General features: G+C 41.0%; 1 protein-coding gene across 1 annotated transcript in view; it reads left to right on the top strand.

The window, feature by feature from the left end:
* Positions 1-18,370, top strand: part of trpa1b (transient receptor potential cation channel, subfamily A, member 1b) — a 42,366-nt gene continuing 23,996 nt past the window's right edge. Inside the window, exon 1 of the mRNA XM_025910456.1 lies at positions 1-146. The gene's annotated coding sequence lies outside the window, so the exon portion shown is untranslated. The remainder of the gene's footprint in view (positions 147-18,370) is intronic.

Below are 18,370 nucleotides of genomic sequence, written 5' to 3'. Positions count from 1 at the left end.
TTATACGCTGCATATGTGTAATCAATTTCTCTGCCATGTTCTTTCCTTCCAGTGACAATTGATCAATACTGCTGCACTGACTAAAGAGAGCCTGGTGTGCATGTAGCCTATACTATTTCTTAACTGTGTGGGCACAATGTTTGAAGGTCAGTATAGTTTTGGTGCTCTTCACAGATTTTGTACATTCCCACAGCACACTCATGGCAATCACGTATCACCCCGATTAGTTGTTTGAATGTGACCTCAGCAATCTGGCGGTCTAGTGCATAGACTAAGCTGCATTTGCTTTAGGACTTTTTTTTTAAAAGATGGCAAGAGGATTGCAGGATTTGTGCAAGTCTACAAATGCAAAGAATCTATTATTTTACACCCCAATAGAAGTGTTTACCACTTAATCAGGTAATGATTTAAAGATGTATTAATTTAACCCCTTGTTATCAGGGGTATATTAATATGACAGGCCTCAGGTCTGCTGCAGTGAAGCATGACTATGACCCCTAAGTGACAGATGTAAAATATTCTGCTGTTGACAAGAAAACTGCTGATGACACAGGTTGTTAATGAGGGTACAGAATAATGATTAAGAGTAATCGACTGTGTCCCCTTTCATTAATTATTGCAAAACTGGCAGCCAATCAGTTATCCCACGTGAGGTAGCGCAACAGGGCAACATTGTGCACCGCAGCTTCTACAGCAGTAATTTGTGTTGCGTGCAGTAATGTGTACTTGCTGTAGATGCTTCCAGCCCTGTGCTAACACCACCTGCATGCGCGGGTACTCCAGGGAGTTGAAGGCAGCCTGCATCCATCCCACCATGTGGGTGGAATAATTCTAGTTACCAGCTTGATATCTATAATTACCAACTTTCCAACAGGTTACAAAGACTATAAAATGTTTGTTTTCTTTGGACAGTTTGCTTTTTTTTCCCCTTCTCATTCCTGTGTACTATGTGGGCATTTGTGCTTGTGTGGGCTGTTGCCATAGCAACCCAAATTGTAGCATCATGCTGAAGAAACACTTTGGGCCACAGAGCCAGATAGGCTTGGATATTTAGATAACCAGCATTGCTGCTTTGTTACCGCTGAATGATTGAATCACTTGTTTGGCCAATTAACCTTGGGTGTCTGTAGTCGTCAGATTTCCTCGCACAGTTTGAGAGTGATAGCGGGCTCATGGAAGAATTCAAAAGAAACTACTTGGCAACCTTCCCCCCTACCTGCTCTCTCTGTAACATTCGTATCAATCTCCGACCAAAGAGAAGTTGACTGACTGCACCGGCTGTCTCATCCATGAGCTGTCACTGCCTGCTGTATTTTCCCTTTTCAGTTTGTCATAAAATGTGTCCACTCCATCATCACCACCGTGGACACACTCGCACCCCACAGCTCCTGCCTCTGACGCTGTCAGCACATAAGAGAGACACATCATCGCCCGTTTGTCACACACTCATTAGACAGATACACCGAGGAGCACCACACCAATGATTTTTCAGCTTCCTTTTACTGTACTGGGTTCTGAAAGTGTGAGTGTTTCACATAAGAAGGAAGCACATGGGCTGATCTTAAAAAAGAAAATGTATGTTAAATAGGCTGCGAGTGTGTGCACGGTGAAAGAGAGGAAATATGGATGCTGTAATTTACTGTCAGCTTCTGCAGGAGTGGGAGAGCAAAAGTCAAATCCACTTAAATTACAATAATAAGCATTCAATCAGTGTGGAACACCTTTCTATTAATAGGAAGCTGTCACGGATTTGAATACTTGCGATAGAAAAAACCCACATGGGTGGATAAGGTTAAAAAAATCTATCTGCTTTCTCTTTTTTACTGCTTCCTGATCCTTGCTTTGACAGCTCGGATGTAATGTAATTTTCCATTTTTGTCACTTATTATTCTGCAAAGTTCAAAGTTGGAAAGGTTTTTGGATGGCTCGATGTGAGGCTGCAAAAATGTGAGCCCGGAGACTTTGTAAGCATGCCGTGACACAGTGCAGTGTGCTCAAATGTGCTTGTGCGTGTGGGTGCGACAGCGTCTGGTGCGTGCTTCGTTTTATTTGTGTGTGTGCGTTTGTCAATAAGAGGGAGGAAACACACCATAGCAGCAGCCTGTTTATTCTCTTTTGCTATTTTTAGCTACTGGTCATGTCAAGGTCCACACAAGCACCCACCCACAGTGGGCAGCAGTGGCCTTCAGTGTAACGGTCAGCTGCAGACTGGAATCATTAATCTATGTCATGTCTTCATTCATTCCACAAAACACACCTGTTCACCTCCGATGCTGCCAGCATCACCTAATGTGTCAAAAATACACACAACACAATGAACACGCTTTGGTATTTGGTTGTACAAAATGCATGTGTGCTATGTAGGCTTGCCCTCAGGGGTTAGCGGTCTAAGTATGTACCAACTACTAAGTCCTGGTTCAAATCCAACCAAGGACCTGTGCAATATGTCATCTCCCTCTCCATCTCCCTATGTTTATTGTCACTCCTCACTGCCATCAATCAAAATAAAGAAACAATACCCTAAAAAAAAATGCATTTATCAAAGTGTATGTCCATGGTGCTCTGGTCTCAGCTTTCTCTCTGAAGCCGATGTTAGCTGCGGACAAACAAACATGATTGATCACCCCTCTGTGATGCTGGTTATGTTTGCATAATACATCCAGGGGCATGGATCACTAATTGACTGGGTGTTGTTTTCTTTCTATATTATTATTGGTATCTCTGCAGCAACTGCCTGTCAATTGCTCTTAAAAAAAATCGGCGTGTCCAGCACAGCACAGCACAGCAGAGGATACACGCTGCCACATAGACACATAGATCCTAGAGTCTTGTTTTTTCCCCCCTTACAGCTCAGCATCACTGTTTTCCCAACACAGAATGCCACATCCGGTGCAGCACAGCTTCTCCAAATTTCAGGACTTTGCACCACACTCATCTGCATTCATCGGTGTGAATAACACTGCCTTGCAGAGCAGACAAGATGCTCAGTGTCCCACCTTAACCCAAAGTGCTTGTGGCAGCATGATAATGTGAATATAATGTACTTGGCATAATTGCTGCAAAAACACCCACTCTGGCAATTTGACCTGCTACTACTGTCAAGAGACGGCTTATAAGGGTAAGCATTTTTTTTTACAATCAGGGCAGGTGTGAAAGCAGTGATCACTGCGTGTTGTACGTTTTAGTGAAAGACAGGGAGGAGAGACCTTGGAATGAATCGCAATGAAGTGGTGTGGCTGCCAGAGACATTAGGCTCCGATGGACAATTTAGCATGTTCAGTCTGCGCCCGAGCGCCGTGTGTCGTTTAACTATCGACTTCTCTGGAGAATAATTCTCTGTCACAGTCTTTATAATATCATGTAAAAAGAACATTAGGAAAACTGTTTTTATTTTTACTTGCAATGCAAGACACTCACCAGCCAGTTAATTTGGTACTGTACACTGCAAATATTTATCATGGCAGCTACTCAGTACGTTTAGGCACGTAGAAATGGTGAAGACATGTTCAAACTGAGCATCGGAATGGGGAAGAAAGGGGATTTCAGTGACTTTGAACATGGCACGGTTGTTGGTGTGAGAATCTGGTTTGAGTATTTCTGAAACTGCTGAATTCTACTGGGATTTTCCTGAAGAAACCATCACTCGAGAATGCTCTGAAGAAGAGAAAATATTTGTCTTGTTGATGCCGGAGGACAGAGGAGAATGGTCAGACTGCTGTGAGCTGGTGGGAAGGCAACAGTATCTCAAGCAATGGTTTCAACTAAGGTATGCAGAAGAGCATCTCTAGATGCACAATATGTTGAGCCTAGAAGCAGATGGGCTACAGCATCAAAAGAGCACACTGGGTGCCACTCCTGTCATCTAAGAACAGCAAACTGAGGCTACAGTTCACACAAGCTCATGAAAACTGGACATTAAAAAAATGTGAAAACACTGTCTAGTCTGATGAGTATTGATTTCTACTGTGGTATTTTGATTATAGGGTCAGAATCTGGTGTAAACAACATGAAAACATGCATCCATCCTGGCTTTTAACAATGATTCAGGCTGCTGGTGATGTAATGGTGCGGGGGATATTTTCTTAGCACACTTTGGGCCCGTTAGTACCAACTGAGCATCGGTTGAACACCACATAGTTGCTCACCATGCCTATCCGTTTATGACCACACTGAAGCCATCTTCTGATGTCTACTGACAGGAGAATAACACGCTCAAAGCTCAGATCATCTCAAACTGGTTTATTGAAAGCAGTTTGGTAGTGAATTCACTGTACTCAAATGGCTTCTACAGTTACCAGATCTCAATCCAATAGAACATGTTTGGCATGTGGTGGAACTGTGATGGATTGTTAAATGAGAGATTTGCATAATCATTGTGCAGTAACTGTGTGATGCTATCATATCAATATAAACCTAAATCTCTGGGGAACGTTTCCAGCCTCTCGTTAAATCTGTGCCACAAACAATTAATCAGAATCACAATCGCAAAAAATATATTAATTCCAGAGGAAAACAGAGTAAGGCAGTTCTGAAGGCAAAAAGGTGTCAAACCAGGTACTAGCAAGGTGTACCTAATAAAGTGGCCAATGTGCAATGATTTATAAAAAGAATTATGCCACCCAGATGGCTGAGTTGCAAATGATTCGTTCAGAATAACTAAACTTTCAGGTGAACATGGTGAGCTGAAGAACTTTACACGAGCTGAGCTCTCAGTTCAAAGTTTCAGGGATACAGTTTGCAATGCACAGTGAAATCTGCAGTATGAACAAAATGGGTAGGTGAAGACCGTCTCAGATCCTTTCACTTGACAGATCTGTCATTTGTTCACTGATCATCCACAGCTACACAGCTCAAACTGCTGGAATAAGGTACAGCAAGTTCAAGAGTAATGATGAATTATAGAGCTTGGAAAAAAACTTCTAAGTCATTAAAAGCTCTTGTAAACAAATCATAGAGTTTGGTGTGATTGTAAAAACTGTTCTCAAAGTGATATTGGAATGCAGCATATATCACTCTGCCGTGTTTCAGTTGAACGAGTGGCACTATGTCATTGAACCTTTGGTCCTTTGGTCCAGTTCCTCTCCTTGATTATAATCCAAATTGAGCTACATTGTGAGATATAATCCCAATCTTCTGTCACTGTACTCACATGCCATCTTCAGTTTTCCATTTTCAGAGCTCTCATAATCTGTCTATAGATGCATTTGGTTACAATGTTTTCTCCCTTTGCTGCTTTTCGGTAATTTCGGGAAAGTGCTTGTGGTTCTATATTTATATCTACTCCAATTTCATTGTGATCACCACAGTTTCTGTTGTTTGATCCGTCTCACCAGCTAATGTTTTGCTGGTGTAATGGCAGAGAGACCCATCTACCCCTCTGAGGCTTGCCTGTAGCTCTAGCATACTGCTTCATCTTCAACAGTCCCTGTAAAAAGCTGTATTGGAGTAATTCAGCAAATGGAGTTTAAACTGGAAACTGGATACTGAGTCTGAAGAAGCAGAAAAGCAAATTTAGCAGTGTCACCTAAGTGGGTGGATCAGAATGGCAATTGCTCTTTGCAGTGTTAGAAATTGGATAAAAAATAGCCTTTGGCTGGACAACATTATCGAAGGTCTAATAATATGATGCTAATGTTTAATAAAACTTTTTCAGTATCACCAGCTTTGATAAGCTAAGAAGAAATGCATTCGGAGAAAGATTAGGCTCATGTTTTGTATGTTGAGAAAAATACTTATGACTTAACATTTTTCTAATAATGTCTTCTAGTATGTTAAAAACACACTTATGGGTATGCTAATGATGTTAGAAATTTGATTTGCATTGGACAGAGGTGAACTGTTTCTAATGATAAAAGACTGGTTTTGTGCAACAGACTTAGCAAAACAAACACAAAGCAAACTTTTATATCATCATCAGCGGCAGCAGCATTTCATATTGATGCTGGGCTGTGCTAATCCATTTAGATGATTTCTTTATAATTTATACTGATCGAAGACAGAGGCTCCCGTGCTTGCACTGCCCTAGTCAGGGAGTTGCATTGATACAGTTGTCAGTGGTGTAATTAGGTCCACAGGTAGTGTTGTGGTGTTATGACTCTTTCTGCAAAATAATGTGAAAGATTAATCATTTGGACAGGAAACCAAAACTTTCCCAATCCTGGGAGGGATACCGTGATGGGCAAATCTTTTCCTCGGCTTACAAATGAGCACATAGGAGAGAAAGCAAAGTGAGAAAGTCCAAAGTCACAGTGAAAAAGCAATGTTAGTTAAATATTTCTAACATTAAAAAGTATAGAAAAAGGAGAGTTTGCTACAGCACCAGCACTCATACTGGACTGAGGTGTTATAGCCCATTGTATTATTGATACTGTAGTTAACCGCTAATGTGTTGCAAGGCCAATAAAATTGTCTTTTTGAGGGAGAATCATGTCCTTTATGGCTAAAACAAGCCTAAAAGACCCTGGAGTATCCTCCTAATAGACTACCAGGTAAAGGAGCAACTGCCACAACATATTATTGCACAGCAGCTCATGCATTCCCTATTTGTGTATTAACTTTTGGTTCATTAATATGATGTTTTATCAGTACGTGCTGTGCATTTGTTTGCGTTTCCTGCTTTAAAAAGTTGATAAATACATACAGACTATAATAAGCTAACTATAAATGTCCACACATGCTCTATGTCGATGTGTGCAGGCACACACATGTGTGTAGGTCAAACTGGGTGATCTTGTTTCCTGCGGTTTACCTGTTGACGTGCATCTGCGGTCACGTTGAGGAGGGAACTCAGCGCTGAGCTGTTTCTGGGTTTAACTAATGAAGATGGCATTGGATTGACATTCAATCTCCCCTCACTTCAGCGCCACTTCCAACAGGACTCTGTGTGCGTGAGTAGGGGTGAGTAATGACCTTGAATATAGGTATTAAGTAATTTGTCAAATCAATAAAAGCCGAGCAGTTGTTGTAAATAATCACACATTACTAGACCGTCAGCATCCAGAGATGATATGATTGTTATTCAGCGCTGCACATTTTGAACTTTAAAGATAATGCAAACTCCTAGAGTGCTTTTGATGGACATGCTCTGAGAAAGTGTCTTTCATTTAAGCCAGTCTGTTGAAATCGTTGCTAGTCTACGTCTTGTTTTCTGTCCTTGATAGTAGGTGATTCCTGGCACTTGTCACACAGTCAGCGACCCAGAGAAGTGTCGTATACAGAAGAGTGGAACATTTGAAGCTGGGGAGCAAGCATCAGTTAAACTGCTTAGCAGCCTTTCCACTGCAGGAACTTGTGGGTATAAAATATTTAAAGAAGTAGACTCACAAGGTAAAGTAATTTTTTGACAGCTTTAAATAAGTGCACCTATAAAGGTATGCACCTTCAAGACATTCCTCAGGAGACTTAGTAGGAAGTCAGGGCGGCTAAGAGGACTGTATTTATGCAGGCAGAGTCATTCAGGAGGCTAACTTTGAAAGGTGGAGCCCTTTTGGAGGTCAAGCAAGGGAACAGCAGCAAAAGTAAGGATCTTCTGGGGATTGAGCAGCAGTGTGTGCTTAGTGACAGACGCTGGAGTTCAGGGCACCATGCAGGGACATGCAGAAGGCTGAGATCTAAATAGTAGACAGCTATTAGACAGCAAAGACAGATGATAGATGGAGGTCAGTAGCCAAGGACAACTATGCAGAGGGCATCCTTCCAACTCTAAAGCTGACTGGAGGTCACTGGTTGATTTTGGGCTGTTAAGGTCATAGGCCAACTTAGGAACAGACGTGGTATCGGCCAGCTCAGCAACTGAAGCAATGTCTACTGACTTGGGAAAAGACTGGACAACTGAGACTCAAGAACAGAGAAGATATCGACTGGCTCGGACTCCGAAAGAAAAAAAGAAGGCAGAATCAGAGTCAGTCTAGGAAGTGTGATGAATGCCATCTAACTGAGGAGCAGGAGGAATGCTGGCTAATGTGGGATTGGGAAGACCCTGGACCAGGACTAAAGACCCGGGTAAGACTCAGAAATAGGAGAAACTTCAACCAACTCAGAAACTGCCCTGGAAGTGAGGATTTGAATGTGTTGCTCAGCTATTTAAGGGATCTGTACTTAAGATATAAAATAAAAAGATTATTTTAAAATAAAACAGGAAACAGACAAACAAGACCATAACACCTACTGCATAAAAATAATGTTTTTCTCCCCCCTGAACAGCCCTGAATGAGTCCCCCAGGAGCCATATAAGTAGTAGGAAACATGCACAAAGGTGCTGGCTGCTCTACAACAGGCTGCTAGTTCCCGCAGTGGGAACAGGAACAGGTTCATACTTTTTCAGGTTGTGGCAATTTAACCATTTGTTTGTGAATGTGAAGTATTAAAATATAACATGCAATGACATTATGAGGGTTTCATAATGGTGATAACAAAAAAAAAAAATAATTGGTTTATTCAAATTACCCACTGCAAATTAGGGGCCAGGCACTTTTCCAATACTCTACTTGTAGATAAACTGTGCACTGGTCAGAAAATATGGTGAACAGAAGTGCTGACCAGCAGGTTTGCTCTTGCGTAGTGCTTTAACCCAGACAGAGCTCTGGTTTCTCTTCTTTACTTTCACACAACCTATCTATATTGTGTAAATGTCCACAGTTAAGGTAATCTCTCTGATTTCAACTGAAAAATGCAACAGTGCCTCCCCTCTCTATGCATCCATTTCTGTCCCCCTTTCTTCCTCTGACTATACAGCAAGACACAAGTACTATACAAACACAGTGAGACTCTCAGGTTCATTTCACCAGAACACTGTGTGTAAGCATTTTCACTGTCCATTAGTTTGGAAGGCCACTGTTGTGATTCAGAATGGGGCCGTTGCAGAAAGTGAAGTTACGAGACAACCCGAAAAGGAACTTTTGCTAGAAAGATTTTATTTCTTAGAGAACGCAATGCAGTATATCATCCAATTGCCTTTAAAGGTGGCAGTTGTTCTACAAAGACTGCAGTAGCTCATTCGGATCTAAAGACGACACTGTGGGTCTAATAAAAATCTGGACTCATGTCTATATACAGAACGCAGAGTGCAGCTCATAATGCCAATGCACTTCTTAAAAGGCTGACATAAGCATTTGTTGTGGTTTTTTTCAGGTTGGTCTGCTTGTGTGTTGCATGTTGTGTCGTACACGCACACACACATGCACACGCAGTTCTTTATTGCCTGGTATTTCAATATACTTAGCCATCAGGAGAAGTCAATAAGGTTTTTCCTGCCTCTGTAATTCTAAGGCAGGCTATACTCTGAGTGTTTTCTGTCTTACCCACACATTCTCACATACCCTGTCCTGTCTGTATCAGTTACATTAGGAACTACCAACCCTTCAAACTGAGCCAGGGGAAGACCCGGGTGTATAGATTTTCTTTTTTCTGAAAGGAGTCTAGATATTTATCTCCTCTGTGAAGAGATTGGAGTGAAGAGTGGAGAAATGGAGTACCCATTTCTCAAAATAAATTTCAAGTAGATATCTAATTTCTACTAAGTATACATAAATCTATTAAGCTTAGGCACTGATTTTGGGAAACAGTGTTATGACTGATTTTTAAAAAATGTATATTTATAAATCTGACACATGTCCCACACTTCAAATCCCCACTGACAAGGAAAGCTCAATACTAAGACTCCCCTTCCCCTCATCCATCATGCAGAGGGCTTAGCAATCCCGAGCAACTCAACGTGCCCTTTACCTAGCACACAGGTCCAAGCCCTTGTCCAAACGTGGAGTCATAATGAGAAGTATCAAAATGAGCTATTGCTGTCATCATAAAGAAGGACCCCTGAGGACAGTTGGCGGTCCTTGGATCATTGCACCCACATTAACCTTCCTGTGAAGGGATCAGGCACAAGCTTTCTTTCACAAGGGAGTTGGGTCATTGTTCTAAGAATACAGTTTCTGTTTTTTGGAGGACATTGATATGATAGAGACCTGCCTCTGGGAGCTCCCGTGGCAGAAAGCCCTTAAGGGAGAAAGAGAGAAAAGGAATAAAGCCCTCAAAGGAAACGGCAGACAGGCCTTTGGCAGAGACGGTAATGTTATCCCCGAGGTGTAAGTTACAGAGCAGAGGTTAGTGTGCTATCCGAACTCTAGCCTTTTGATTACCGTGACTGCTGCAGGTGTAATTAAGTTAAAACAGTTTAATTATGTTGAGTAGGATTCAATGAATGTTTCATTGTAAACCCTAGTTAGTGGGAGTGCTGTAGCCTGAGACAGCTGGACCACCCAACGGTACATGAAATACAGATATTTGGATGGGGTTCTTGAAATGGGACCTCCAACTGGCAGCACGTTCAGATATTTAATATGAGCCAAAAGTCACTTTAGAGGAGCAGGTGATCAGTTTGATAGCTCATCCAGAAATATCTTTTTTCTTTAATAATTATAAAAGTCATTAACATTTAATTCTTTTAAAAAAAAATCTAATCCTCCCACATCCTGTGGAATTAAAACTGTAGCTGTTTGATTTTAGCAAACCAATTTAAAAGCCATCATCCCTCATGCTGTGACAATAGATGGGTTCCATTACTTTGGTGGATTTAAATGTTTATATATGGCAGCCACTCTGTTGTTAAGCATATCGTTGGCACATTTTTCCCGCGTGCATTAATCGAGCTCTAATTGAAGGCTTTCAGCGAGTCATGGGATGATTAATTCAAATCAACATTAAACATCATCGCGCTTCTCTTGCTGTTAAGTAACACACACTGTATGACAGCTTCACCTTAGGTACACAACACAATTTTTTTTTTCCCAGCCCATTCTGCCGCAAGCTTGGCTAGGTGTTTACTGTCCATTGAAACGGTATTGAGTCCTGTCTTTTTTAATGACTGCATTCATCAGTATAAGCTTTCAGTCATTTGAAATACAGCTGGACTGCGTTCTATGCAAGGTGTTTAATTGTCTGTTCTCTAAAAGCCCTCCCGGTATTTTATTGAACTAATTTATTCTGAATAGAAACCCTAGAGGGTATAAAGCCATCTGTTTGACATTGCCAGCTGGACTCTGTCCGATAAGAGACATTTTTACAATGGGGTTAAGCTTCAGGGTTTAAAAATACACAATGAGGCGAGATCGGTAAGCACGGACCGGAAGAGGTACAAAACTGTTTCCGAACTATGAATGAGAAGTCGCTGAAAGCACACTGATAAGGTTGTAAATTCTGATCTCAATCTTGTGTGTCCTAAACCAAAGATAGAGTGTTTGGAGGAATCAATAATCTGCAGGATGCAGGAAGAGACTATTTAAAACCGGCTGAGATAAAAGCCGAACACCTAATAGTAGATAGAGGGAAATTTGTGCAATGAATAAATTATCTGCCTTTTTTTTTTTTTTTTAACTGCAAGGTCGGCTCTGTTGCCCTCCTTCTCCAGGGAAACCTCCGCCAACTCACATGAGTTCACCCACAAACACACACTTTAAATCTAGTCCCACACACTGGTCAATAGCAGGCACCCCCACCAACACATTTCACATCTTCCTACACAGGAATGCATCTTATGAGAGCAGGCGCGCGCACTTGCATCAAGTTCTGTCTGCTTTTGTACACATGCATGCATTCGTGCACCCCCCCCCCCAAAAAAAACCCCTCAGCGAACGGTGTGTTATAATGAGTATCGAGTTATACAAAGGGCACCTTTACAGTAAGCCTCTTGACCTGTGTATGTGGGAAGCTGTTTGCTGTGAGAGAGGAGGTGGTTAAAGGGTGAAAACGGTTCCCAGCAAATACTCTTACATTACTGCACAAAGGAGGCAGTCGGTAGAATTTTACGTTCAATGTAACAGAACTCTTTTTTATAATTTCCACATTGGGGCTTTCTCACAATAATGCTGGCACAACATTTTTACTTTAATGTACAACTTCATTAAAAATCTTACACATCTAAAGGTGATACATGAGGTAAGACGAAGCATATTTTAAGAGCCTGCCTTGGCTGTATGTATTTTACAGTATATATGGCCTCGTATAAATTTCTCCAAAATAAATCGGAAGGTTAGAGAATGATTAAATTTTTTTTTTTTTTTTTTTTTTTAGAATTATTTATTGTGTGCTGAGCCGACATGCTGGGAATAATTTATTTGTGGACCATCAAAAACATTTATGAGTCTGTTTCAGCAGTATGCTCTAAACAAGAAGTCATAAATCTACCACTGTATCCCCACTCGTCCCTCTCTCTCTCTCTTTGAGCCGTCTCCACCTTGCTGTCTCTCCTTCCGCCGCTTCTTCCGCCTATTTCTCATTTTTCAGGGAGCCACATCACTCGAGTAAGTGCCTGGGCCTAAAGATTTGCCATCAATTCCAAATTCATCAGTCGTGATTGGATTTTGGTGGTGGAGAAAAAAATCGAGCTATGTTTGATTTGGTGTTGCCTCCTAAACAGCAAAGTGGAACACATTTCAAAGGTAATGTCCTTCATACAGCAGTTCTGGAAAAAATATAAAAAAACAACAGCCACAGGTGCGGCGCTCTTGTGGACGGTGCTGCACTTCAGCCATATTTGCACATTTGTCAGATAAGCATTTCCTTTCCAATTAAAAAAATGGCACAGGCTGCCTGTTTAAGCACCACATAATATTTATGAAGGGCGTGTTTGAACTACAGAAACACTTCCTTCAGTTTGTCTCTCAGCATATGTGTTCCAATCATTAATCTGTGTTGTCTCCACAAGGTGGTGTCATGCTCATTAGCTCACTGTTGCAGCTCATTGTGTCAGCTAGTCTGACTCCTGCACTGATGTGGATATGTCACATGAGCGATGCTACTGCTTCCATTCCCAAATCTATCTGATAGAAATAATGGAAAGCCGTGTAAATCAAGCCCGCAGTTAACTCTGATGCATGATTATTTATTTGGTTTATTACAGTCAGTTAAAGCTGTCTGTGTGGGGCCCTTGTTATCCTGCAGTGTGAAATGCCAAGCGGGTCTGTGCAAACCATTTCATCGCTGAGAGCAGTTCAGTAAAGTGAGATAGTGAAGCCAAACACTCATTACCACAATTTTGCGGGTGTAGCCGCCTTGACCCGTGCACTGACCTTCAAAAATAATAGTTGCAGTGGTGTGGATGCAGTTCATTACCCACAATGCCTGCCAGTCTTTCAGCTCACACATCCGTAGTCACGAAATAAGGGCAAGAAAATAAGGGCATCCTGGAGCGGTGCGCTGACTCTCGTGTCTGTTTCTCGCTGTCCTTCCAACCAAAACAATTCAGACTCACACTTGTACTCAAAACTTGAAAAAAAAAATGCTTAAAGAGTATTTTTCTCTTCTAATTTTATGCAGTTTTGCAGAAGCAAATGTTAACTAATTACACAATGCAATTAGAGTAATCCCCTTTTGTTACCAGTGGCACATTGCCCCAATGGCCAGCTAGGATCACAGCTAAAGTTACTTAAGCATGACCCCCTTTGGTGTCAGGGTTAACAAGCTTTGCATATGTCAAGTAGGTAAGGCTCAACAGTGAGTCATGATCAGCTTACCGATTCACAACCAGCATTTGTAGTTTGCAAGAATGACATCACTGAGCTTTAAACGCTTGTCAGCCTACATCTCTGTGGTTATATGAACTCTGGCACAAATCGGAAGATGTTATAACGGCCATTTTTATACTGAAAATCTGATCATTATATGCTGAAGGGGTGGAAGTATATAGTATGTTCTGCCCCTGTACAAAGTGTTTTCAAAGCCCTAGCAACGGTTAATGAAAAAAATACATTTTATGACTTATATCAAACTGCTGTTTCTAATTTATGGACAATGGATACATGATACCCTTTCATTTGCAGTTTTCTCAGGCATTTTGGTCTATTTCCTCATATCAGGAGTGTAATTTTCACCTCCCTTAATGCTTGCCTCAAAACAGTAAAGGTATTTCTCATAACACATACTCAAGTGTGCAAAAAATAGTAAAGAATCGAAACCTTTTTCACATATGTCAAGTCAGTCCTTCATTTCAACTCTGTAATCAGTGAATAAAAACCCTTTTACTACCATTTTAAGACAGACACTTTGTACTTTTAATAAAACCTTATTGGTTTTGGAGAATACTGAGGTTTAAGAGTACTACAAAAATGTAGGCCTATGTATGTGTATGAAGTGTTCAGATGCAAAAATTTAATCTGAAGGATTTATTTGAAATTTACACAGTATCACTGAGAAAAGCTAGATAGACATGTACAATACATGTGCAACTTTTCTTCTTCTTTTTCTTCTTCTTGCTCCCCTCAGGGGTCACAACAGAGAATCATCTGCCTCCATCTCCTCCTGTCCCTAGCATCCTCTTCTGTCACACCAACCCTCTGCATGTCCTCCTTCACTACATCCATGAATATTCTCTGTAGTCGTCATCTTCTCCTCCTGCCTGGCAGCTTCCTTGTCAACATCCTTTGTCTAATATTTCCACCATCCCTCCTCTGCACATGTCCAAACTTTTTCTACCTTGCCTCTCTAACTTCGTCTCCAAACCACTCAACCTTAGCTGTCCTGCTGATGCACTGATTTCTGATCCTGGCTATTCTGGTCACTCCCAGTGAAAATCTTAACATTTTCAGCTCAGCTATACTCACTTTCAGCTCAGCTATACTCACTCAGTCATCCAGGTCATGATGACCTGGATGACTGAGAACCTTCACAGACATACTCACCCAAAAAACATTTTTCATCTAGAATAATTCTACAGTTTGATCCTTGAATGTTGCTGACTCTAAAAAAGTAGAAGCATCTCATTTGTAGGTTATACACCCTATAAATAAGTTTAGTTGATAGTTTAATGAGCAATGGCCATAAGCCAAAAAAAGAGAAAAGCAAACCATTGTGGAAGATGAGATGACAGCAATGGGAGGAGAATCTGAAGCCAGGCATTATGTATTATTCAGTGGATTAAATCGAGAGTTGACAAACAAAGTCAAACATTGAGGTTAGGAGTGTGTCACCCCTGCAGTGAATGAAATGAGGCAGAAACACACCCAAAACTACACTACCCCAGCATAAACAGCAGGAAAACCACTGAAGTCAAGCCTAGAAAGAAACTGAAGACTAAACTACATGTGATCTTCTGCTTACGTTATACTAAGCCTGTGTGGTCTTCTGCTGCCGTAGCCCATTTGCGTCAAGGTCTGATGGGTTGTGCATTCAGAGATGCTCTTCTGCATACCTTGATTGTAACAAGCAGTCTGACCATTCTCCTCTGACCTCTGACATCAACAAGGTGTTTTCACCCAGCGATCTACCACTCACTGGATATTCTCCCTCTTTTCAGATCATTCTCTGTAAACCCCAGAGATGATTGTGTGGGGAAAATCCCAGTAAATTCTGAAATACTCAGACCAGCAAATCTGGCACCACCTTTCTTCCCAATTCTGATGCTCAGTTTAAACTTCAGCAGGTCAACTACACCAGTCTTTCCCAAACACTGAGAAATGATCAGGCGTGCCGTGGAAGATTATCTGGTTCCACCTCATTAGTACTCTAAGCGACCAGCGTTAGTAACAGGCAGAGTAATTACATTCTCTTCCACTAGAGGGCAGTACAACTACCTGCTCTAATTAAATGGGTTGCCAACTGCCAGTAAAACAGAAGAAGACAAAGAAGAAATTACATAATAGTCATGCATCGTGTAACAGCAATAGGTAAATATTTGAAAAGAAAAAGTAGTCAATCTGGGTCCTGGAGAAAATTCAGACCCAGATGAAGGCCCTAGCTTGAGTAGAGGTCAGAAGAAAGCAAGAAAGGTATACTGGGGACAAACCAAACCAATTCTGCTATGCCTGGTGCGCAGGGAGAAGTTGTGTGCCGTGGCTCCAAAAGGATGGGAAACACTGAACTACACCATGCCTACATGTCTAAATGCTTTGAGTTCCTGACATACAACAGGTATTTGCCTTAACAAGGAGCTGTACAGGCATACTTAATAAAATAGTTGCTGAATCTATGTAGTGTGACTTTACTAGACTATATGATGGTTGCAACTACATTCTCAGATTGTTCATATTTTCTTTGTCTGTTTTTTGATGCATATAGTTTCATGAGTATCATTTGGTTATTGAAGCTAATGTTTCCAGTCGCTGCCTGTGCTGGTGCAATGATTCTTCAGGTCAGTCACTCAAGTGTGACTATAGTGTTAACAACGTGCACAGGACACAGCAATGACAGATGGAAGAATACTGTTAAAGAGGATTAAAGGTCGACTCAGGAGAAGTGGTCCTCGGGGTACGTCACGGGATGCAGCAGAGAAACAGCTGCAATACACATTCTTCTCTTCTTCAGTCCTAATCTGGTCTTGTTGTGGATCTGTCTGTTTGGTGAGAGACTATTTTTTACTATAATCTCTTGCATAAATGTATTTAATCACAGCTGATATGTGGAAAGAATGTCATCAACTGTACGTCTGTAATACAAATAATTTAAAAAAAAAAAAGAAATTGAACAAAAAAAATGAAAATGAAACAAAAAGGGACTGCCGCCAAACACAATACTCTACTCCAAGTGTGTGAGGGCACGGCCTTACAAACTGAACAGATGGTGTAGCTGGGATGGAATAAAAATGATACTTTTTTTGACAAGCAACAGCGGCAGTCTGTGTAGCTCATGATTGTTTTTCCAATTTGACTGGTGCGAATCAACACAGATAATCACGAGCACCAGGATCAAGGATTTAGACCTCAAGGGGGTTCCAGCACTCATAAGGCTCACGGCAGTCTCAAGACAGTGCAGTTGAGCTCACCTCAGCTCGTCTCAGAGCAGCTGGGGTTTGGTGTGAAAGAAAAGAAAGACAATAGAAGTAAGAGAGGGGCAAAGTATATTACAGGAACTGCAGCAGTTACATGTTGCCTGCTGTAAAGGATTCAGTAGCTCAGATTCTCATTCACTATAACTTTAACGTGTTTTTGAATTGCTGACAGAGCAGAGGCAAACTATAAAATGCTGCAAAATCCCCAAACAATACTCCTATTAAAAGCACTTATTGTTAAAACTGCTTAAAATTTGAATAATCTCCCACTGCTTCAATAGTGTTGGATTGGGGCTCTGGGGTGGCCAATCCATGACTAATAATGTGCTGAAAAATGACGCTGCTGTTGGTGAGACACTTTCCAGATAGATTTGCATGGTTGTGGTGGCTGCAGACACTCACTATGGTACCTCTCTCCTGACCTCCAACATAAATCTTGATGCAAATTTGCATCCAGTACTCCATAAGACTGTTGCCACTGATTTTCAGTCCATTTCTTGGGTGATTTGGCATTCCTCAGCATTTTCTCCCTGTTTGCCTTCTTGATGGCCACACTTCCACAGAGACCATCTATGATGAGGTTTCAGTGAACAGTAGATGGATCAACTGAAGGGCCACCTTCATCTCTCAGTTCCTGTGTCAGGTCTTTGCTGGACTGTGTTCCTGTTTCTTTATATTAGATACTTTTCATCTGCTTTATGTAGTTTTTTTTTAGACTATTCGCCTTTTCTTGTGGCCACCACTTGTCCAATCTCCTCAGATATTTTAAGGACCAACACCATAATGAGATAGGCCAAGTTATTGACTAATAGCTCTTTGGGAATCACCTTGTTGGGATAAAATGCTATTGCCAAACTGTGTTATTTTTGGTATTTTTCATATACTCAACTAAAGAAATTGAAATAAAATATATAGGGTAATATAACAGAGAGTTTTCCAGCGTTGAACCTATCGTCACTGATGCAGAAAAAGATGACAAAACAACTGAGGACTTGTCACAAGTCAACTGAATGTACTACAGTTCACTAACACTACAAACTAGATATCCCAGTGTAGACTGAAAATGACTACACTAGTATTTTAACTTAAGGTCTTTAACTTTAAGCTCTAAAACAGCTTCTTTTTATAAATTTAACCGTTATTTATACTGGTAGTCCCATTAAGACTCAATGTCTCAATTACAACAGAGACCTGTTTTCCCCACAGCTTCAACGATACTCATCACCAAAACCTTCGTAACACTGTTGTATTCCACCTTATTGCCACAAACACTGACAATGCAAGCACCATACATTTCTTCCTTCCAAAAGCGGACTGTATAACAATATGTCTCCGTGGCATAATTTCATATCTCAGTTAAGCCTGAAAAGCATCCTTTGAGCTCTTAATTATATGCTTAGAAAGAATCTAATCCCCAGTATGACTAAAGAGATTTCCTGTGCAAACATATTTTTATTGAAATTTGCATCCTCATTTCAGAGTCGTTTACAATGGCTGACAAGCCAGTCATTCTCAGAGAGGAAAATCACTGGAAACATCACAAAATGCTTTGTTTGTGTTGTTGATTTAATGGATGGGGAAATGACTATTTGTTTTCACTGCAGATCACTCACT

This window comes from Oreochromis niloticus, linkage group LG9 (assembly GCF_001858045.2).
Source record: "Oreochromis niloticus isolate F11D_XX linkage group LG9, O_niloticus_UMD_NMBU, whole genome shotgun sequence".
Lineage (NCBI taxonomy): Eukaryota > Metazoa > Chordata > Actinopteri > Cichliformes > Cichlidae > Oreochromis > Oreochromis niloticus.
This window is presented reverse-complemented; position numbering and strand designations above follow the sequence as displayed.